This window comes from Rhipicephalus microplus, chromosome 8 (assembly GCF_043290135.1).
Source record: "Rhipicephalus microplus isolate Deutch F79 chromosome 8, USDA_Rmic, whole genome shotgun sequence".
In the NCBI taxonomy this organism is placed as follows: domain Eukaryota; kingdom Metazoa; phylum Arthropoda; class Arachnida; order Ixodida; family Ixodidae; genus Rhipicephalus; species Rhipicephalus microplus.
Window position 1 is genome coordinate 66,077,543 of NC_134707.1, and position 25,160 is coordinate 66,102,702.

General features: G+C 41.6%; 1 pseudogene; it reads right to left on the bottom strand.

The window, feature by feature from the left end:
* Positions 1-297: 297 nt before the first annotated feature.
* On the bottom strand, positions 298-24,732 carry LOC142768274 (female-specific histamine-binding protein 1-like; annotated as a pseudogene).
* Between the last annotated feature and the right edge of the window lie 428 nt (positions 24,733-25,160).

Here is a 25,160-nt window from a genome sequence, read left to right on the forward strand (position 1 = left end):
GCGCCGCGCTTGCTCAGATGTGGTCTATTTGCGACAGCAGATGTCGCCCATGCTTATTCACACACGACGCTCTACCGTTATAGACAACCAAGTTGAGCGTTGTACAAGCATCTGATAATTGAAAATTGAACGCTGTATTCCGCCTACAGAGTATTTTATTTCGGACTACTCCTGCTAGGTGGAAGCAGTGATTAGAAAGTACAAAACACAAGAAACCTCGGTGAGTGATATTGTCGAAAACATGGTGGCATGAGTTGCCAATACTACAGTTGACGTTCAAGGCACGAAACTCCCAAGTTATTCTTCTCTCGCTGAAGAGCAATCAATTGTGAATACGCCTCGTACCGGTATACCAGCTGCGTACTCATTGAACTTTTCCAGACAACTGGCTGGACCTTTCTTAAAATCTTTAGCCCACAGTTCATAACTTGAAATAGAATGCAAGGTATAGATTAGTGCTACAAAATACGACAAACATGTTTCTTAAGCCGAAAACCAATGGCTCAACACAACTTGCAACAATGCATGGTTATGGAACAATTAAAAAAAGTATTCTTCGGGGTTGCGTTTTTGTTTTAAACTACCACCTATTCATACTTTTTTAGCATCTCAGTGATAAGAATTCAAGCACATTTAGCGATTCATGTCAGAATATTTGCCATTTTCTAAAACAGAGTAATAAATACTTCAAAGTGTACAAAGACCTCATATGCTAAATGACGCTTTCAATCTTACAAAACACGCCTTAAAATAAACAGGTACGCACATGACGCAATGTGTCCAATGTGTTCTTGGTACATTGTAAAAATATTTCTATTGTTGTCCGTAGCTTTTGCTGTTAGCACTATATCAAAAGGCTATGTTGCCAGCTGATACCCATTACCCATACTGAGGCTCTGTTCATCCCCAAGTTTTGGGGTCACCCATACTTTTTATGATTTTATTATGTAACTGTGTTTGAGAAGCAGACACAATAAACCTTTTGCGTTAAATATATAGCAATGGGCGTGTTATCGTTACGAAAAATCCCGTGTTAACGTTTAAAAAGAAATTGTCAGTAAAAACCTTCATATGCACGCATAAATGTTGCCGATTTTAACAATCAGTAGCGGGTAGAATACATTCATTTTTTCTCCTACTAAGTACGTTTTTCTCTAAGTTCTGAAACAAAAAAAAATGTTATTCGATGCCCCTGTGGTGATAAACGGACGGCAGATTGCAGTTATAGTGGATTAGGGTAAGAGGCTTATTCAGCCATCGAAGCTTCTTTATATATATGGCTGGTGTTTTTTACTCCGATGCCTGAGATAGCGCCCAAAAAGAGAATGAAGAACAACATTTCGAGCACACTAGATCGCTGAGCTTATCTTACAATTTCTTGTATAAGCTAAAAGTTTTAGCTGCAGAAACATTTGCTTTTTTATCAATGATACGGGTCTATGAATAAAGGTTTGACAAGGCTTCGCTTGACCAAGAAAAAGAGTTACATGAACTATTTTATGTGCACTTCTTTCAGGTAGCGTCTACAACACGTGCACGAAATTACAAGAAAGAATAGCATTCATCTATTTTCGTCACAAATAAGAAACTCGTGAACTGTGCTGAACGTTAAGCAAAGATTACAGGCAGCTCAGTTAGTTATCTAGTAACTAGATTTTTTAAACACTCAAAGTGAATACTTCAGGAAAAATGCACGATAACTTCGTGAGAGCGCTGTGTTACAATTTCTGGTAGGAATGCAAGTCACTAAAATTACGAACCTCCCTCAGTTCCGTCTGCGCCAAGAGCGTAGACAACTAAGCAATTATCGTCAGAGTATACAAGGACGTCTGTGAAAACTTGTCCATCTACAAAAGAACATAAAAATAATGAATAGTGCATGACTGCAATAAGCGTGCGATAGTGTTTAGGAATAGACGCATTAAATCATTGTGAAAGTTTTTTATCGCACTCATTTATTTTATGGGATCGCGGTGGCTCCAACCATCTACCTTGGGAGTATGCATGTGTTTTTTTTTGCAGTTAAGCCACAGAAGTTGGGGATTACTATGACTTTGTTTTGCGAAACCCTTGAAGTGCTGAGCAACGTCACCTTAAAACAATACGATGAGTGTGCGATGTTCTTAATGCTGCCTTTTGCTGTTAAGTCGCACGATATAGATTTATGAGCAGAAAACTAACCAAGGATGTACACAACAAGGCTTAAAGTGTCAAATTTGTGGAAATATGACCGTAGCTGGTAATGTGTGAAAAGTCTCGTTGCTTGAAAACTTACGGAAGTGATTTCTATACTCGGTGACAGAGTGTGCAGTTCGTGTAATCTTGTGTGATTGTCAAACATAAAAAGACGATTGAAAAGAGAAAAAATACAATACCATTCTGCTCCTCCTAAGAACTGATTTAAAGCCGAACGATTCCCTTGATTATATGACGGGTTCACAAGCGAATCACATGCTAGTTGCGTCAAGAAGAGAGACACCGGGGAAAATGCACTACACTATTTGAAAGTCCACACAACAAGGCGAAACCCAATACAGACTGCTACGATGGTGAACAAGACGGAACATAGATAGCGTTTCTTTGTTGGGGAAATATTTATTTTTGGCTTAGTACACTAGCAGGGCATTTCTGTTACCTTTGGTGGTGTTCTTGAGGGCAAAAGTTATACAAACCTCAGTAAGTTGCAGCAACTATAAGAGAAAATGTTTGTGCTCATCTACTGTAATAAAACAGCGCATAAATGAAATATTTTAGCATAATAAATATAGTTTGCTGGACTTTTACATGAATGTATTTGCAGCGGTTTTTACTGCGAATATCAGCAACAGTGCCTTCAGGCTCGTATTGATCCTAAAAGTGCCCGTGATTTCATTTTATGGTTGAGTGACGCACCTCAGTGAGTCTATCAAGCCCTTCAATAAACATATATTTCACTGGATAAAGTTTCCTGGTCATCCCCTTTTCACATATCATGTGAAAAGAGCAAGTGCACATTACTTCAAAGAAAGTAGCAGTGTCCTTACAGCTAGGGCTGGTATAATAATTCCACCAACACGAAACGCACGCCTGAAATCTTGCTGCTTTATCTAGTCAACGGTGAGTGTTTACATTTCGGATTTACGCTTTGTGCATCCGAAATTAACATGCGCTGGTACAGAAGGCATAAAAGCAAAACTAACCTTTCGTCACGTATGTGATGGCGTTTTCTTTACCGTAGCCATACATTTTAACAGCAGTTGCCTTTTCTTGAGAAGTTTGGCTGAAAGTATTGTAGAAAATGCTCAGGTTCATGCAACAATAATTAAGAGACACGATATCCTGAAACAGTTTTCCTACAAAGATAGTTTATTGAACCATATCATTAAAACCACCCAGGTTATCAAGGAATAGTTCGCTCATGAAAACGAGAAATAAATTAGGTCTGCGTTGTCACAAAAACATAAGTATTGACAATATAGCCCGCTTTTGTTTAGTGTTGAACACGCTGGGTATATAATAGTATAGTAGGGGTGCGAGATATTTAACCACGTAGTTTTCTTGCTTTTCTTAAAATCACGGCCATGGAGTGTCCCGATTTCCGAATGCTGTCTTTCTATGATTGTGGTGCCGTTTTACGTAAGGCGGCCCTTCAATCACCATTTGCTGTTTCTGTCACTGATTACTGTATGAAACCCGCCCTGATGTAATGGCCGAGAGGCCCTTAAGGTGAACAAATAAATAAATAAATAATCCCCGGATATTACACAGACCCGTTGCGTGGAAAGTGATCAAGACAAGTTCTTAATGCAACAACATATGCATTTTGAGAATGGAGACATAGGTTAAAAATGCACCAACAAGTTATGTCGAAATTCTATGGTTTTATCCAGAGAATTCATCTATTCGGTGCTATGAATGTAGACGAGAGGTTCTGTCTTATGTTTACTGCATTTGCATTACCTAGATTGACACTTTGAATTACGATATCACAGCTTGTGCTCGCATCCTAACTGAGAATGCCCGAGACGCAAGATTTTCAACATGGTTAGCTTGTTCGATGTTTCTACCACAGTGGGCCCAGAAGTTCATCATCATCATCATCATCATCATCAGCCTGACAACGTCCACTGCAGGACAAAGGCCTCTCCCATGTTCCGCCAGTAGACCCGGTCCTGTGCTTGCTGCTGCCAATTTATACCCGCAAACTTCTTAATCTCATTTGCCCACCTAACCTTCTGTCTCCCCCTAACCCGCTTCCCTTTTCTGGGAATCCAGTTAGTTACCCTTAATGACCAGCGGTTATCCTGTCTACGCGCTACATGCCCTGCCCATGTCCATTTTTTCTTCTTGATTTCCGCTGTGATATCCTTAACACCCGTTTGTTCCCTAATGCACTCTGCTCTCTTCTTGTGTTTTAAGGTTACACCTACCATTTTTCTTTCCATTGCTCGCTGCGTCGTCCTCAATTCAAGCTGAACCCTCTTTGTAAGCCTCCAGGTTTCTGCTCTGTAGCTAAGTACCGGCAAGATACAGCTGTTATATACCTTCCTCTTGAGGGATAGTGGCAATCTACCTGTCATAATTTGAGAGTGCTTGCCGAATGTGCTCCACCCCATTCTTATTTTTATAGTTACTTCAATCTCGTGGTTCAGCTCTGCGGTTATTACCTGCCCTAAGTAGACATAGTCTTTTACGACTTCAAGTGCACTACTACCTATCTCGAAGCGCTGCTCCTTGCCGAGGTTGTTGTACATTACTTTCGTTTTCTGCAGATTAATTTTAAGACCCACCTTTCTGCTCTCCTTGTCTAACTCCGTAATCATGAGTTGCAATTCGTCCCCCGAGTTACTCAGCAATGCAATGTCATCGGCGAAGTGCCGGTTATTAAGGTACTATATATATATAAATATATATATATATATATATATATATATATATATATATATATATATATATATATAGTATTTTGTTGTTATATCAAAGTATATCAAAGTAAGAACGTGTCGATGAAGTTTTCTTTACTTATATATATATATGTATATATATATATATATATAATACTTGAAGGGAAGGCACGACAGGTCCGGGTATTTTCTATATTGAATGAACTTGCAGATAGCACATTTAAAAAGAATATCGTATTTACTAACGTTTCGGCCGTGGCACGGCCTCTGACGAAGGCCGTGCTACGGCCGAAACGTTAGTAAATACGATATCTTTTTCAAATGTGCTATCTGCAAGTTCATTCAATATATATATATGTATGTATATATACATATATATATAGGCGAGAGATAAATCCAATGGTTCCGGTAGGAAATGCAGTTCGAAAAAAGGAAGACGACAAACGTACGAAACGCAGTTTTTACTAACGTTTCGGCAGGTGGGCCTGCCTTCGTCGGAGTAAATGATGAGAGGCCGCGCAGGGCCTATTTGGGCGGCTGGCTCCAGTATCACGAGCATGCGTAATTTTTCGATTTTCATGCTAAGTTGCAGATCAAGAATACAAGTGAATCGATGGATGTGATTGTATGAAATACACGTGACATTTCACAATAGTCATATGGCATATCTTACATACATGGTAAATTGTGTGCATCGAAGCAGGTTTATAAGACAGCACTAAAAAATAAAAAATAAAATAAAATTGGATGAATAGAAACACGCGCTGCGCAGATTCATACAGGGTACCAAAGGACACATAATTCTTGCATGAGAACACAAATCTCTAAGGATAATCTATGAAATGAGCAAAATAAGAAGTGAATAAACAGAAAATTGAAAAGGCAAAGTTGATAAAAAATATATATAATAACTCAATACAAGAATTTTCAAAGGTATGCATGACATAGAAAGGAGACAATGTGTACGCAATAATACGAAAATAGCTGAACAAGCACGGCAGACATCCACCAGTCATTGTTAAGTGTATTAACGAACTAAGGCAACATGCTAGTAAGTGTTCCCGGGCTTTCGTTCATTCCGTTTGAGAGAGTTTGGAATTTATGAATAAGGAATGACTCTCTAATTTCGCGATCATGGTGTGTCTTGAAACCAGATTCAATTATTGTGGCTTGGATGTTACTGAAGGAATGACCTGTGTCGGTGACATGTCTTGAAATTGGTAAGTGAGGAAGGGCATGTACATGAGCTCTATGATTGTTGAATCGGTACCTAAAAGCAGTTTCAGTCTGACCGAGATACTGTAGATGACAAATTGAGCACTCCAGCAGATAAATGGCGTTCTGTGTGTCACAATCGAAATTGCCTCTGATATTTATTTTGAAATCAGTCGCTGTGCTGGTGACACAGGTTGTCGTAGTCATGTGAGCGCACACTTTGCAGCGAGGTTTTTTACAAGGATGGCAACCAACCAGTTGAGTGTTGTCATCACATTTGGTTTTAGACGAAGTTAACAAATCGCGTAGATTTTTGCCTCGTCTGTATACAACTCGTGGTGGTTGTGGAAAGGCTCTTGTAAGGCGTTCACTCTGCTGAAGGATGTTGTGGTGTTTTCGGAGAATACTTGTGACATTAGGCGCCGATGCATTGTGTGTTAAAACTAGGTTTACTTCTGAATGACTATTAAGATTTTTCTTGGTTTTGCAGAGCGCTGTGCGTTCTAATGCGTCGGCCCGCCTCACCGCATCATCGATTAACATAGCTGGATATTTCTGTTTAAGTAGAGCACTGCGTAGTTCTGTACAGTTGGCGTTAAAGTCGGACTGTTCGGAGCAAATTCGCTTAAAGCGTAACGCCTGGCTATATGGTATGCTCAATTTGCAATCCCTCTTGTGGCTACTTTCAAAATGTAAGTACCGGTGCCTGTCAGTGGGCTTGCGGTACAGTTTTGTGGTCAATTGCGTACCATGGATACATACTGTAACATCGAGGAAGTCAATGGTGCTTGGTGAGTATGAGTGTGAAAAGGATATGGAGGGATGAACATTGTTAAAAGCGGAAATAAAAGACAAAAGTGTCGCTTCTCCGTGTGGCCAAATTATGAAAATGTCGTCAATGAATCTCTTGTAGTAAAAGGGCTTCAACGAACGACTCGACAGGAAGTTGTTCTCGAGGATTCCCATGAAAATATTTGCGTAATTGGGCCCTATTTTTGTACCCATAGACGTACCGCTGACTTGGACATAATGCACTCCATTAAACTCAAAGTTATTGTATTGTAAAATCATTTGCAACAGTATAGCCAAAGTGGAGCTATCAATTGGCTTATCAAGAGTGGAGTGATCATAAGCCTCAGTCACGGCGCGTATCCCATCCAGGTGAGGTATGTTCGTGTAAAGAGATGCAACATCAAGAGTAACAAGAAGAGCGTTGATAGGTACAGTAAGGTTGTTGATGTCTGACAGAAAGTGGGTCGTATCACGTAAAAATGACTGGAACGTGGGAGGTATCTGGCTGATCAGGCTATCAACGTAACGCGATAAGCTTTCTGTTACGGTGCCTATGCCGGAAACAATTGGGCGACCAGGGTTATTTTGTTTATGAATTTTTGGTAACAGGTAGAATCTACCCGCGACTGGATCAAGAGGAATCAGGGAAGTTGCCTTATCACTTATTTTTTTATCCTTTATCAGTGCTTTGATTGTGCTACCTAACGTTTCTTTATATTGCGCAGTCGGATCAGCATCGAGTCGTTTGTAAAACGAACTGTTATTTAACTGGTTGTCAGCTTCAGCGATATATTTAATTGTGTCCATAACCACGACGGCGCCACCCTTGTCCGCAGGTTTGATTGTGATATCAATCCGTTCACATAGATCTGCCATAGCTTTCAGTTCTAGATTCGATAGGTTTTTCCGAAAAGAACGTCGCTTGTTATAAGCTTCAATGATATCTCGCGTGACCGCTTTAATAAATATGTCAAGGTGTTTGTCTCGTTGAGACGCAGGTGTCCAGCGTTTAAGCGACGGTAAAGCTGTTGGATCATCGGCCGGAGTCACTTGATCGAAGAAGTATTCATGCAATCTCATATTCCGTGCGAAGTTATCTAAATCTTTATACAACTGGAATTCATTGTAGCTGCCACTTGCAGGACAGAAACTTAAACCACGAGATAAAAGGCTTACTTGTTCTTTGGATAAAGTGGCGCTTGAAATATTGACAATGTTATCGGGAACAGGGGTGCGCGTGATTTCCCGGATTGGGGGTAGGGGCGTTGAAATGGGGCGTATTACACCGTCTCTAAGCAACTTCTTGCTTTTATGTGTATCGAGTACGCAGCGTTTCTTTTGTTCATACGTGTTTAAAGACGATGATTCCTCGGGAGATAGGCTATACTGATTGAGCAATTGTTGCTCCCTGTTTATCAAGGATTTCAGTGAAGACCGGTAGTGGTTTAGCACAATGCCTACTAGCTGAAGTGAAGCATTCTTTAGTGTTTCACGCCACTTCTTTGCATTGCACTCAGATAACTCTGATGTGGCAGGCTGCAGACAGAGACTTAAACCCCTAGGTGGAATAGACGCCACTAAATACGCTTCTAGAGTGGACACATGTAGCTCATAACGTATACGTTTTTCTACAGATTTTCTAATTTTTTGAAATTCTTTAGAACACTTCCAAGGCGCATCGTTGGACAACGAGCGCTGTAGTCAATTATTAGGTTTTCTCTTTAAAACGTCCGAGTATTGCTTTCGAAGAGGGTACCTGAATCCCGTAGAAGGACAGAAAGTGGGTCGTATCACGTAAAAATGACTGGAACGTGGGAGGTATCTGGCTGATCAGGCTATCAACGTAACGCGATAAGCTTTCTGTTACGGTGCCTATGCCGGAAACAATTGGGCGACCAGGGTTGGAGTGACTGTGTTTCTTCGCCCGAGTGCGTTCATGGGCAGACTACGCGAATCAGCCACCAGACCACATCAAAGGCCGTGAATACACGAAAAACGCAACGTGACACAAGGCAATCAAAGAATAACAATCTGAGTACCAATACTCGCTCTTCTGGCATCAAGCCGTCTATGGCAGAGTCAAGAACCAGCACCATGCTCGCCGATTTGAAGTCTACAACTTCTACCAAGCAGCAAGCTTCTGGTCGTGCTTGCGCGTCCCGCAACAAGAAAGACCACTCCTCCGCTGCCCAAAAAAAACACGGCGCCAGCTGAGTCTACCCTGCAAGCCCCAGGAAAAGCGGCCACTCCTTCTACGGGATTCAGGTACCCTCTTCGAAAGCAATACTCGGACGTTTTAAAGAGAAAACCTAATAATTGACTACAGCGCTCGTTGTCCAACGATGCGCCTTGGAAGTGTTCTAAAGAATTTCAAAAAATTAGAAAATCTGTAGAAAAACGTATACGTTATGAGCTACATGTGTCCACTCTAGAAGCGTATTTAGTGGCGTCTATTCCACCTAGGGGTTTAAGTCTCTGTCTGCAGCCTGCCACATCAGAGTTATCTGAGTGCAATGCAAAGAAGTGGCGTGAAACACTAAAGAATGCTTCACTTCAGCTAGTAGGCATTGTGCTAAACCACTACCGGTCTTCACTGAAATCCTTGATAAACAGGGAGCAACAATTGCTCAATCAGTATAGCCTATCTCCCGAGGAATCATCGTCTTTAAACACGTATGAACAAAAGAAACGCTGCGTACTCGATACACATAAAAGCAAGAAGTTGCTTAGAGACGGTGTAATACGCCCCATTTCAACGCCCCTACCCCCAATCCGGGAAATCACGCGCACCCCTGTTCCCGATAACATTGTCAATATTTCAAGCGCCACTTTATCCAAAGAACAAGTAAGCCTTTTATCTCGTGGTTTAAGTTTCTGTCCTGCAAGTGGCAGCTACAATGAATTCCAGTTGTATAAAGATTTAGATAACTTCGCACGGAATATGAGATTGCATGAATACTTCTTCGATCAAGTGACTCCGGCCGATGATCCAACAGCTTTACCGTCGCTTAAACGCTGGACACCTGCGTCTCAACGAGACAAACACCTTGACATATTTATTAAAGCGGTCACGCGAGATATCATTGAAGCTTATAACAAGCGACGTTCTTTTCGGAAAAACCTATCGAATCTAGAACTGAAAGCTATGGCAGATCTATGTGAACGGATTGATATCACAATCAAACCTGCGGACAAGGGTGGCGCCGTCGTGGTTATGGACACAATTAAATATATCGCTGAAGCTGACAACCAGTTAAATAACAGTTCGTTTTACAAACGACTCGATGCTGATCCGACTGCGCAATATAAAGAAACGTTAGGTAGCACAATCAAAGCACTGATAAAGGATAAAAAAATAAGTGATAAGGCAACTTCCCTGATTCCTCTTGATCCAGTCGCGGGTAGATTCTACCTGTTACCAAAAATTCATAAACAAAATAACCCTGGTCGCCCAATTGTTTCCGGCATAGGCACCGTAACAGAAAGCTTATCGCGTTACGTTGATAGCCTGATCAGCCAGATACCTCCCACGTTCCAGTCATTTTTACGTGATACGACCCACTTTCTGTCAGACATCAACAACCTTACTGTACCTATCAACGCTCTTCTTGTTACTCTTGATGTTGCATCTCTTTACACGAACATACCTCACCTGGATGGGATACGCGCCGTGACTGAGGCTTATGATCACTCCACTCTTGATAAGCCAATTGATAGCTCCACTTTGGCTATACTGTTGCAAATGATTTTACAATACAATAACTTTGAGTTTAATGGAGTGCATTATGTCCAAGTCAGCGGTACGTCTATGGGTACAAAAATAGGGCCCAATTACGCAAATATTTTCATGGGAATCCTCGAGAACAACTTCCTGTCGAGTCGTTCGTTGAAGCCCTTTTACTACAAGAGATTCATTGACGACATTTTCATAATTTGGCCACACGGAGAAGCGACACTTTTGTCTTTTATTTCCGCTTTTAACAATGTTCATCCCTCCATATCCTTTTCACACTCATACTCACCAAGCACCATTGACTTCCTCGATGTTACAGTATGTATTCATGGTACGCAATTGACCACAAAACTGTACCGCAAGCCCACTGACAGGCACCGGTACTTACATTTTGAAAGTAGCCACAAGAGGGATTGCAAATTGAGCATACCATATAGCCAGGCGTTACGCTTTAAGCGAATTTGCTCCGAACAGTCCGACTTTAACGCCAACTGTACAGAACTACGCAGTGCTCTACTTAAACAGAAATATCCAGCTATGTTAATCGATGATGCGGTGAGGCGGGCCGACGCATTAGAACGCACAGCGCTCTGCAAAACCAAGAAAAATCTTAATAGTCATTCAGAAGTAAACCTAGTTTTAACACACAATGCATCGGCGCCTAATGTCACAAGTATTCTCCGAAAACACCACAACATCCTTCAGCAGAGTGAACGCCTTACAAGAGCCTTTCCACAACCACCACGAGTTGTATACAGACGAGGCAAAAATCTACGCGATTTGTTAACTTCGTCTAAAACCAAATGTGATGACAACACTCAACTGGTTGGTTGCCATCCTTGTAAAAAACCTCGCTGCAAAGTGTGCGCTCACATGACTACGACAACCTGTGTCACCAGCACAGCGACTGATTTCAAAATAAATATCAGAGGCAATTTCGATTGTGACACACAGAACGCCATTTATCTGCTGGAGTGCTCAATTTGTCATCTACAGTATCTCGGTCAGACTGAAACTGCTTTTAGGTACCGATTCAACAATCATAGAGCTCATGTACATGCCCTTCCTCACTTACCAATTTCAAGACATGTCACCGACACAGGTCATTCCTTCAGTAACATCCAAGCCACAATAATTGAATCTGGTTTCAAGACACACCATGATCGCGAAATTAGAGAGTCATTCCTTATTCATAAATTCCAAACTCTCTCAAACGGAATGAACGAAAGCCCGGGAACACTTACTAGCATGTTGCCTTAGTTCGTTAATACACTTAACAATGACTGGTGGATGTCTGCCGTGCTTGTTCAGCTATTTTCGTATTATTGCGTACACATTGTCTCCTTTCTATGTCATGCATACCTTTGAAAATTCTTGTATTGAGTTATTATATATATTTTTTATCAACTTTGCCTTTTCAATTTTCTGTTTATTCACTTCTTATTTTGCTCATTTCATAGATTATCCTTAGAGATTTGTGTTCTCATGCAAGAATTATGTGTCCTTTGGTACCCTGTATGAATCTGCGCAGCGCGTGTTTCTATTCATCCAATTTTATTTTATTTTTTATTTTTTAGTGCTGTCTTATAAACCTGCTTCGATGCACACAATTTACCATGTATGTAAGATATGCCATATGACTATTGTGAAATGTCACGTGTATTTCATACAATCACATCCATCGATTCACTTGTATTCTTGATCTGCAACTTAGCATGAAAATCGAAAAATTACGCATGCTCGTGATACTGGAGCCAGCCGCCCAAATAGGCCCTGCGCGGCCTCTCATCATTTACTCCGACGAAGGCAGGCCCACCTGCCGAAACGTTAGTAAAAACTGCGTTTCGTACGTTTGTCGTCTTCCTTTTTTCGAACTACATATATATATATATATATATATATATATATATATATATATCTTTTTCGCTTCCATTTATACTACGGAGCCAGTGCGCTTCCTTCCTCGCAACGTCTATACATATATATATATATATATATATATATATGTATAGAAACATATCAACAAGAGAATTTTATTTACGCGCTCGTACTTTGATATGAAGTTGGGCCCACAAATAACTACCTAAACATCAAAAACGGTCGTTTAGTCCATCGGCTCACAACAGCTTCGACAGAGCAGCGGTAATGACTTATTCTTTTAAAAATAGTGTTACGAAAGCAGCAAATACTTTGTACTTTGACTGGTCCATAAAATGTTTGTTTGTTCCATTCAGTAACTGCATCAACATGTCGCACCAAAATAAAAGCATGAAGAATTGACGCAATATTATAGGGCTCTGTTCAGCGCTTGCCTACAGCACAAGACACAAAAGCATTGAACAGGTGAACCGCACCACAAAGCGCCTAGAAGAAAATTCACCCGAGGGGAAATCTTGGCAAAATTTTACTGTGTTGTAACATTACCTCGTAACATTTCCAAATTTCCAATCTAGCGTAGGAACATAATTGAGTTATTACTGCTGTGACTGAAAAAGTTTGCCTTACTTGCTGGTTTTCCCAGCGTGAAGTCGAGAATGAGGTGGGTCAGCCCGGCCCTCCTCCTGTCACTGTTGAAATAGAGGTGGCTCAAACCCCTTCAAAGTTTCTTTTTTGATGGGTAGGGGGAAGGGGGCTTGCGTTTCGTTTGTGGCCACGATTGATGCGCCGATGGTAAGTATATACTTCTGCACTCAAACTACTCTCCAATCCTCTATTTCCGAACATTGCTGCTACCTGTTCCGCATTATACTTGTTTGTGGAAACGCTTTACAAGTGACGCTGTTACCAGTAACGCGTTACTTTTTTAGGTAACTTAGTAACATACTCATTTGGCAGCAGTGGCGAACTACGTTCACAGCGTCTAAGGCATTTTTTCTGCATTCTTGCCGCAGATCACCTCTGCGCAGCCTGCACAGCGCACCCGATCTTCCTGGACAGTTGGACACGTGTCGGCCGATTTTCACCGACTCCGTGCAGCACAAGGGGGCGTTGACAGCGGCCGCGTCAGTGTTTCTGCGCGAGTGCGACTGCCATAAAAGCACCGTCTCAAGCATCGAGGCCTTCATTTGGCAGCAGTGGCGAACTACGTTCACAGCGTCTAAGGCATTTTTTCTGCATTCTTGCCGCAGATCACCTCTGCGCAGCCTGCACAGCGCACCCGATCTTCCTGGACAGTTGGACACGTGTCGGCCGATTTTCACCGACTCCGTGCAGCACAAGGGGGCGTTGACAGCGGCCGCGTCAGTGTTTCTGCGCGAGTGCGACTGCCATAAAAGCACCGTCTCAAGCATCGAGGCCTTCATTTGGCAGCAGTGGCGAACTACGTTCACAGCGTCTAAGGCATTTTTTCTGCATTCTTGCCGCAGGTTGGTGCAAAGACTTTTACTGTTCCGTTTATATTTTTCAAAGATACATTGTCACTGCTGCCAAGCTGCGTCATTTCTGTTATATTTTGCCGTGTGTTGTGTGTTATTTTTGTTACCCGTAGTTTCTTTTTGTCATGTCGAAAGAAATTGCAAAGATTAAGGAAGATGTCGAGAACGATCTCTTGAAACTAAGAGATGAGTTTAAACAGGAAATGAAGATGTCGCGGGAATCGTTCGAGAGGGAACTCAGAAATGAAATGCGTGAATTTCGAACTGAACAACGCAACGTTGCTCAGAGCCTTGAGTTTGCTTATAAAACTATAGAGGATTTGAAAATCCAGCTGGCTGCTGCAGCAGCAAAAAATGCTGAATTAACCACGAGAAACAAGGAACTGCAGGTGAAATGCCAGACTCTTGAGACCCATACAGGGGACCTAGAGAGACGGCTGGTTCACCTAGAGCAGTATTCCAGAAACTCAAACATCGAAATTCAGGGTGTTCGAAAAGAAGAAAATGAGGATGTTCTGAGTGTCCTCTCAAAAATCGGGGAGGCTATTGGTGAGCCTGTTCAGGGGTCTGACATAGAAACATGTCATCGGGTGCCTACCCGAAATCCGGACCGCAGTAACATTATAGTTCAGTTTAAGTCTCGGGCGAAACGAGACCTTGTACTAAAAAAAGGAAAGAAGATGCGCATCCGCAACAATGACATCGGAGTGTCAGACTCTGCGCAGATCTACATAAATGAGCATCTCTGTCCTGCTCTGAAGCGTCTTCTAGGCATGGCAGTAAAGCGCAGGCATGAAAAGCACTGGAAGTCTGTTTGGTGTTTCAGTGGTAAAATTTTTGCGCGGAAGTCTGATGATTCAGATGCCATACAGATATCTCGCGAAGCTGATCTTGAAAAAATAAACTAGTAGAAGTATCACGTCCTGTACAGAAAAAAAAAAAAGGATCGAAATGAACTACCATAACCTTGCTCTACCACAAAATATCTCGCTACATTGTCGATTGCAGAAAACCACTTTACATCTGAATGCACGTTCCGCAGTTGGGAAAAAAGATGACATTACTTGCTTTATCAACCAGTTCTCGTTTAAGTTTGACATAATCATGATGACAGAGACATGGTACTACGATGGCTGTGATATGCTTCGTCTGGACGGTTACTCGCGATTTTTTATTAATCGTCCGAATCGCCGAGGAGGGGGCGTTTGCATCTTTGTTGACGCTTATCGGACCCATGAACTTGTTTCCGATTTTTCTGTGATTACGGATGACTTTGAATTTTTAACACTTAAAACTGACTCAGAAATTGTTACTGCTATTTACCGTCCCCCAAATGGGAACATCGTGAATTTTCTTAATTTTTTTGAGTCTTTCTTAGAATATATCAACTCAAACAAATATCGGTTTGTGTGCGGTGGTGATTTTAATATAAACCTTTTGGAAGACACTCAAAGCACGTGCGAGTTCATATCGTGCCTTCACTCATCTGGATTTACAAATCTAATATCAACGCCAACTCGTATCACAATAACCAGTTCATCACTGTTAGACATGATGATTACGAATGCTGACACACTTGTTTCTAACGCCGGTACTATTTCATCAGACATAAGTGACCACTGTCCAGTGTTCATGCAATACAGTTCCTCAAAAACAGAAAAGAGGCGTCAACATCAGACTGTACAAGTACAAAATATCACTGATGGGTCACTGCAGGCTTTCAAGCGTGCCGTTAGCATGCATGACTGGTCTTTCGTTTATATGATTAGAGATGTTCATGAAGCGTACTTAAAATTTATAGAATCTTTTACAAATATCTACCTCACTCATTTTCCTTTTAAAACGTTTAAACCGTCAAAGAAAATAAGAAAACCTTGGGTCACATTTGCTATTAGGCGTTTGATAAATCGAAAAAATAAGCTTTTCCATGCATTCTTGAAATCGCGAGAGGAAGAATTACTACAGCAGTATAAAGCTTTCAGAAATAAACTAAACAGCGCTCTTCGAAAGGCGAAGATAGCGTATTATGAAAAATTGTTTTCTGGTATCTGTACAAGGTACCCCGATGCAGCTTGGAAAGCAATAAACAGTGTTTTAGGACGCCACAAGGCAGACTTCATGCCACGTGAAATTACGTTAAATAATCGTGTACTAACTGGTGCACTACTTGCCGATTCTTTCAATAAATATTTCACTTCTGGTATACCGCCAGTTAAGAATACCCTGCAAATGACTAGCTCAATTATTAGAAATGCTGAAAGCATATTTCTCAACCCGGCAGACGAACCAGAAGTATTCAGAACATTTATGAGTCTTAAGAATAGCAGTGCATTAGATATTGACAATCTTCAGATCGGTCCCATAAAATTTGTTTTAGAGCATTTAGCCCCTGTACTTGTGTACATATTTAATTTAGCAGTAGAGTCCGGGGAATTTCCCCGTGAAATGAAGCGCTCTCGTGTGTCTGTTCTGTTTAAAGGTGGCGACAAAAACATGCTGGGAAATTATCGCCCAATATCGATTATTCCGGTGTTTGCTAAGGGTTTCGAAAAAATGCTACATTCCAGATTATCCAACTTTTTCACTAGAAGTGACATTATAAGCGACGCTCAGTTTGGTTTCCGTAAAGAAAGGTCTGCGGAGTTAGCTTTGTTAAGGCTAAAAGAAATTATTTTAGAGAACATCGAAAACAGGCTATTTACATTAGGTTTGTTCATTGATTTCACCAAGGCTTTCGATTCCATTGACCATAGCACGTTACTTCTTAAGTTAGAAATCTATGGTGTTCGAGGCACTCCCCTGGCTTTAATAAAATCATATTTAGCAGAACGATCACAATGTGTGTGTTTAGGTAACCATCACTCATCTTCATTGCCTGTCAGTAGAGGTGTCCCGCAGGGAAGTGTATTAGGGCCCCTTCTTTTCAATGTTTTTATAAATGATATTGTTAATATCAACAAGTCGGTAAAATTTATAATATATGCTGATGATGCCACGGTCTTGTTTTCCGGCGCAGATACAGATAGGTTGATAGAAAGTTGTAATCGTTTCTTTTGCAATATTACATCATGGTCACTATCAAATAAACTTAAAATTAACCCTAAGAAAACGAAGGTTATAATATTTAGAGCTAGAAATAAATTTCTGAACGTTAAACAAGATATTATTTGTGCAGATCAAAAAATAGATATTGTAGAAGAACATAAAATTCTCGGTGTAACATTTTCATCTCATCTAAGTTGGGACTCTCACGTAAGTCATTTATGCAAGAAACTTTCTTTTACAGCGGGAGCTCTGTCGCGTTGTCGAGAAATTCTCCCTACACAAATAAAAGTCAGCATATATCAAGCACTGTTTCAATCACATATAAGTTACTGCAGTCTGGTTTGGCTTACTACAACTCAACGCAACATCAACAGAATATTGGTTTTGCAGAAGAAAGCTGTTCGTCACATTGCCAACACTGGTTATTTATCACCGACATCGACATATTTTCGCAAGTACAGTATAATTAAAATCCAATATATGTACGAGTTCCGTATCCTACGATCATTTTACATATGTTCTTCTTCATTTAAACAATTTATCGAGTTAACTGCTGCACTGCAACGCAACAGTCATGCTATCAACACTCGTAATGTAGGAGGATGGCTCATACCGCGCTTTCGCACTGACTATAAACTGCAGTCATTGAAATATAACCTCCCATGCATTCTTAAAAAGCATAATCATTTACATAAACCTGCGCTAAATACATTACGTGAAATATTTCTGAATTACTAATGTATTTCAATTATTTGTTAATGTTGTACTACATTTCACTGTATATTGTTGTATATGATTAGCTATCATGCTTTCTATTATTATTATATTGTGTTGATATTAGTGTTTCGTGTAGTTTACTGCTAGAATTACAGGTGTACTATTGCTTGTACTATTACAGGTGTACTATTGACTGTGTTCCTTGTACTTGTAGTATTAAAAATTTCTTTTCTGTAAATAAATTTTGGTATTCTGTTGGTCTTGTTCGTTGTTAGAGATGTGTTTTAGTCAAAAAATCATTCCCTGTTACGCTTACACAGATATTGTTATATGCTTTGTTTTTGTAAATATTTTTGTACAATGTGTGATATATCTTGTAATTTGGTGCAAATATTTTTACCGGTCACTTGTTGCCATGTCATTGGTCTTCTGGGCCCTAGTCAAGCTGTTTCATTACAGCTTTTAGCCCAGGAGACCATCCAGAATGTAATGTTTTCGTTTATTCTGGAAATAAAAGAAATAATAATAATAATAATAAAAAAATTAAAATTTCTGAACTGTAACTGGTAACGTACTGCCTTCCGTTAACAATTTTCGTTAACATGAAGTGCCAGGTTACTCGCAACTTTTTCATTCTGAATTTGGTTCATTCCCAGAATTAGTCATGAGAAATTGTTTTGTTGCAGCGTCGGACCGCTGTCGCCAACCTGACAATGAGAAATGAAGCGTTAACGAAGTGCAGTTTGAGAAATTTGGGGGTTGGGGGAAGGTATCTTTAGCGGGTACCGATTCCCTGCGCGGACATAAGATGGTATAGGGCACTGTGACTCGTCTTGGAAACGCTGGCTATCCTAAGACGTTGCTGGTAGCTGTCGCCGAAAGCACCTACAGAGCTCAGGACCGCGTACCAAGGGCCGCAAATTATGATGTACAGAAAAGCATGGGCAGATGCGAAACAGTCGAGGTCATTTCTAACAAACATCAGCTTTCTCAGTGCACACAGGTTGAGAAGATCGGCCGACGCGTTGGTGTGCATGCGGTTTTTTCGGCCCCTCACAAGTTGGCCTCGTTCACACAGAGCAGCAGTCCGTTCACGAGACACGAAGTTGGATGCCAGGTAAGGCATCGTCATCGCTCTCTGGGATTTGTGCGAAGGGGGGAGGATAGTCTACAGAGTTTCTCTGTTGTGTTGAGCCTGCCACGTCGGCCAGAAAGGCAGGTGTTTCCTTGGCTGTATCTGAGAGCAGAACAATAGTGTTCGAAACATGATCAATGGATTCCTGGCTATTCATTGTTATAGCTGCGGCTGCCACCATGTGCTCGACAGTCAGGCAGACAGAGAGACAGACAATGAGCTTTATGTGATTCTGAGGAGCTTTCGCGGGAACCCCTATCAGGGACCTGCAGAAGCCGCTGGCCGCGTCCAAGTTGAGGCTGGGACACCGTGATGTTCCGCCCTTTCTTGGACCCTCTGTATTGCCTGGATTTGTGCTCGGAACGATGGGCTTCAAAGTGCTTCTTCGCAGTTGTATTCGCTGGATAGAGAGCCGTTAGGTAACACGGGGCATCGCCAAAGCATGTGCGCTAAGGAACAATGAATTTCTTTACATTCCGGACAACTTGAGTCAACGTCTGCGGAGTTACGACTGAGAAGGCCCCATGAGGGGAACGAGCCCAACTGGAGCATTCTAAGTGTGATTGACTGAGACCTATCTAACTTCGTGTGAGGAAGAGGATTGGCCCTTTTACTTAGCCGATAGTGAGATGTGATTTCAAAAAAAAGTAAGGAGTGGGTTATTATGCTGGATTTCATCCTGACCCCTTAAGGCTTCCATGTCGATGCGGCGCGTTAGATCTCGCGCACGATCATGGGCAAGCTTGTTGAGGTTAGGTACGTGCTCATGTACGTCCGGACCCATATTGGCGAGAAACCAAGAGATTAAGTGGGTGCCAGGCTCTGTTCTTTTTTCTAGAATGGAGGCAGCCTCCCGCGCTATGTTACCCGACTCAAAAGCTTTGATGGTTGCTTGTGAGTCTGTTAACACGGTGGTGTGTGAGCGGTCGGTCATAACCAGGGCTATGGCGACCTGTTCTGCAACTGCACTCGTAGCTAATCCGACCGAGGCTGAGGAGCTTAATTTCCCGTTGCCGTCCATAACTGCCAGCGCGAATGTGCTAGACTTGCCGTACTGAGCCGCGTCGACAAAGTCAGTCGATTCTCGATTGTCGGCGGCGTTCTGTAATATCGCCCGTGCTCGGGCTTTTCGCCTCCCTACATTGTATTGCGGGTGCATATTCCGAGGAAACGGGCTGACCACAAAGGATTCCCGGACCTCCCGGGATAAGGTAATTTCCCGTTCAGCAAGCATTCTGGGAGCCATGCCAGCCTCGTCCAGGATGCGTCTTCCTGCCCTGGTTGACGAGAGCCTGACCATGCCCCGCCGCGGTGGTCTAGTGGCTAAGGTACTCGGCTGCTGACCCGCAGGGCGCGGGTTCAAATCCCGGCTGCGGCGGCTGCATTTCCGATGGAGGCGGAAATGTTGTAGGCCCGTGTGCTCAGATTTGGGTGCACGTTAAAGAACCCCAGGTAGTCTAAATTTCCGGAGCCCTCCACTACGGCGTCTCTCATAATCATATAGTGGTTTTGGAACGTTAAACCCCACATATCAATCAATCGAGAGCCTGACCATTTGGGCGGTTAACTGCGCTTCGATCACTTCATCAATCTTGTTGTGCATACCGAATTGTCTTAATTTGTCCGAGCATGTGGTTACTGGTAACCCTAGTACCTTTTTGATGCTCTTACAGATGAGAGTGTCTAGCTTATTTTTTTCCGTTCTTGTCCAAGTAAGCGCAGATGCTACATAGTTAATAGGGCTCATTAGGAAGGCATGATCGTTTCAAAGTACGTTGGCTTCCCATAGTCCCTTTCTGCGTCCTGATACTCTAGCAACAAGTCTCAGCATGCTTTCGGTTTTGGCCGTGATGTGCGTCAGTGTATTGGTTTTACAGATGTGCTCGACAGCACCACAATTTTCTACCGGCACAGAGCCGATAGCCTGAATTTGTAGCTCTACCCAACAATGTAGAAAGGAAGCGATCCTTCTCCCTATGAAGAAGGTTACATAGACCTTTTTCTGCTGCGGAGGCGTAGATAGCTGACTAAGCACTCTTGCGCCCCAATCTGTCTCGTCACACGAAAGTTGCCGACGGTATGCTCAACATTCGTGCCGATTGCATGAGCATGTAATTTGTTGGCATGCTGAACTTAGCCCGTGCAGCAAGGCAGACCGCGTTCTCGTTAAAGTTTCTAGTTAAAAAGCTCCCGAGCGAGCGAGGGTGATCTCTAACACTTTTACCTAAACGCTTCCAATTTTCGCGGTAAGCAAACCGGTTAAAGTGAAGGAGAAATGTTTATGCGCAAATATATTCCCAAGCGAATAGGCCGTTAAACTATTTCTTCACTTCTACAAATGTCGCGCATTTATTTTGCCAGGAAAACCAGCTGAAAGAATTGCCGCAAATTTGTTGAAAGTCCAGTGATGCGTCCTTATTGGAGAGCGTTTATCCTTACAAGAATAGTTAACTCGGCTAGTTTGTGGGATTATATGTTAATGTGTCGATGAATGAATCTCATATTGTGCTATAATAGATGTTGAGACAAAGAGCTTCACTACGTGCTAGAGTTAGAAGATATCGCATGCAACTATAGAGGCAAAGAACTATGAGCTTTATGACACTGATAAGGTTCAGCGCATTTGGACAAACCATTCCAATTAAATCAACATTTCGGGTAATACTGCCGTCTGGCGTTGAAGCATTGTGTGAAAAACAACTAAGAGCTTTAAAACATACTTACTAAAGTTCCTGCATCAAAAAAAAAAATTGACATTCTGTGTTGCTGAGTACCAGCAGGGGTAACGTTCATTACTTATTTTCGGTAACTGTAACGGTAATGCGTTACAGTTTTTTTGTTGGTAACGCGGGGAGGTAGCGCGTTTTTTTTATATTGGTGTAACGAGTAATGTATTTGGTTACTTTTATTGGTCACGAAAACAACACTCTGACTGCACTTTCATACAGCTTATAGCTTGCCGCTCTTTCTAATGAGTCAGTAACGTAAGCACATAAAAAAATATATTCCTATGGAAGGTTCCTAGGAGTCCTTTGAGTGTCTTCCTGTGACAGGGGTGGAAACCAGTGGGTCCTTATAGCATCGTATGCTGCCTAGGGGCCCTTGTTTGATTTATCAATGCAGTCCTATAGATCTATTCGTGAAATATTTCCTTGATGACGTTGTGTCTCCTTATGTCAAGTAAATGGGCACACAGCCACAATACGTGCTGCAATTCACCAATCAACCGCACTTAGGGCAGTCGGGAGAAATGAGAGTATACAAGATTACGTAGGCAAGGGATCGAACCGATTACGTTCGCATTAGGCAAAGAACGTTTTCAAAATTTTCAGTCATATTTTTGAGTAGATTTTGTATTGATAAGTCGACCAAGCGGCAAAAAAGTAATATCATTGACGCTGGACAACGTGTCATTGTTGCCGACTCCTAAACCTCTCCTCCCATGCAAAGGCTTGTGGCCCAGTCGGCTGAATTTATTGAAATTTTTGAAGGCTTCGATGGCTGTTTTACTTCTATATTGCCGGCGTCGCCACAGTGATCTAGTGGCCAAAGTACTTGTCTGCTGACCCGCAGGTTGCGGATTGTAACGTGGCTGCATCGGCAGCAATATCAAAGGAGGCGAACATGCTGTAGGCACATGTGCTCACCCTTTGGTGCTCATAAAAAAATCCACGTGGGGGATATTTACGGAGCGTTTCAGTACGGGTCCTCTCATAATCATATGGTTGTTTCGAGACATTTTTCTCCCATTACTTTCTATACTACTACGCATTTTCTCATTTTACCTTTCGTTTTCTTACGGTTTTCACCAGCAATGTCTTACGAATGCTCAGCCAATACAGCGCTCAATTCTTCAAGAAGGTTCGCGATCTCTGTATATTGATCTGTTAAGATTGCGTGTAAGCACAAACCCTGGAGATTATTTTAGCACTTAGGCGAATGGCAGTGATAGGGCTGGAGTTTTCACCGGCATATGTAAAAGCAGCGGTGCGCTTCGCCGCCTGTCAGTTTATCGACGGCTAACGCTCTGTTCGCCTCTATTAGTGCCCGAGTGCGGCTTTCATCTAACTTCCCACTTACCACCCAAAAGTATGGCCAAATAAACAGTTTCGTCAAACATCCACGTTGCCATACTCGTCAACGTCACGACCCTGTGACATTATTGTGTTGATATTTTCGCATATCAAATAAGAGAGAAAGATGTACTTACTAAATTGCATCAGCATCATTAATAAACATAAATCATGCGTCAACGCTCTAGTCATTCTCATTGAAGCTGTCAAATCCAGCATACAGACATCTGAAGTTATTTCCCCACACTGGGTCATTCTTATAGGTTGCTTTTACCATGTCGTAAACATCGCCAACATTAATTTTGAGATGCTGAAATAGAATATACGTATATTATTCTTGAGCTTGGACTGAAAAACTAGTTTCTAGCAAATTACTTGATAATTAGTTACGCAGCATCATAAACGTTAATTTTGCAGGGTCTGCCTACATCCTCTCGATTGGTGTCACAAGATAAGAATATAGATTGTGAATTTCCATTGAAATTCGTATGCCCAAATACGTAATTGACTCTTAAAATTCCAGTAGTGGCCACCACCCTCGACGGTGGCGGCAAAAGAGTTGAGCGCAATTGCATACTGCAACGGTCCAATACCTGATGACCTCCCTCTGTTATTACATGCTTCGGCTTCACATGCTTAGAAGAGCATGTATATTCTATTTCAAAATTATCAGTTCTCGAAAGTTGTATCAATTATCAACGGACGTCAGAAGCTAGTGCAATGACGGAAGAGACAGAGAAGAAGGTGACATAATCGAAAAGGTTTCATTAGACATATGCAAGAGTACGACTTTTTCAAGTTTTCGTGCACAACGATGATACGAATATTGTGCGTGTGAAATACTTCTGTTCTGTTGCCGGAAGTTCTGTTCCCGGAAGCACAAGACGACGTCACTTTGTACGCCTGCAGTCATGATTCTACTGCTGTATAGAGCATGGATTTCCCGAAACAGACTTGCAAGCACTACTCAGACGCAATTGTTCAGAACAACAACTTTGGCAGCAGACGCCTTGCCGTAAGAAGACACTTCAGGCGAAGGCGTACTGACGCTAATGGTCCGCGTAAATTCCTACAGAAGCGTAGATAACAGCGCAACACTCATACGACCAATCAGATGTGTGGTAAATCATGTTTATAATTTTGTGTTTGTGTAAAACATCTGAAAAGTGAAAATAAAACGTATGCATAAAGAAGTAGTAATCGTTACGGATATTAAAGGATACTTCACTTCGGATTTTCACCGGAAAGATTGCCAAATAAAAGAAATATATAACAAGCATAATATTACGCCATATGTGCATAAAATACATTTCTCTGCATTTAATACTCATGTAAAAATTTATACTAAATATTCAACTCAAATCCCAAAGTTGAATTCGCTGAAAGAGCAAGCGTTGGCCAACGAAAGAAGTTCAATCCTTGTGGAAGTCGCAAGTAGACGGGCCTTGCCTACACTTTAACCAATTCAAGTACTAAGTCTACTGATGATCGTTTTAAAAACGCTGTGTGGATATTTGGTGCTGTCTTGAGTTGTATTGTTTCGTAAGAATGAAAACAACATTCACTGGCTTTTATGTTCACATGAAACAATTATATACTTCTCTTAAATTTCTTCATGCAAAAATATCGCAACCAGAGCGAATTATTTACCCTTCAATGCATCTTGATGGGCTCCATTTGCCGCTTCATCCGCCCAAACTGGCTTATCGTCCTTAACGTAGCCTAGAACTGCAATGAAGGCAAGAGTGAGTACAAGACGCTTCATGTTGACTTTCTTCGAGGTTCAGTCGTAAGATGGAGTGCTTGAGGACTAGAATCCTCCGTATTTATACACGGCGCTATTGAGGATTAACAATTAGGAATTATGAGGACATTATTGCGTCAATTGATTACCGACAAGGTGCTATTTCTAGCCTTGTTCGACGGTTGAATGTTTCGTATATCATTATATATTGCATCAGAAGCATGCTTTAGGTATTATTTATTATTATTTTTTAAAAGCTTCCACTCTGATAATTCAAGGTTTTCACGGTCTTCTCTATGAAAATAGGTCTTGAAGGACACGTCATGCATTATGTGTCTAAGTGGCAGACATATTTTTATTTTTTATATTTACATATACTGCCAATCCCAATTAGGGATTATTGTAGGAAGGGCACATACATTGTGAAAGGGTAAGATTTATACAGAGGG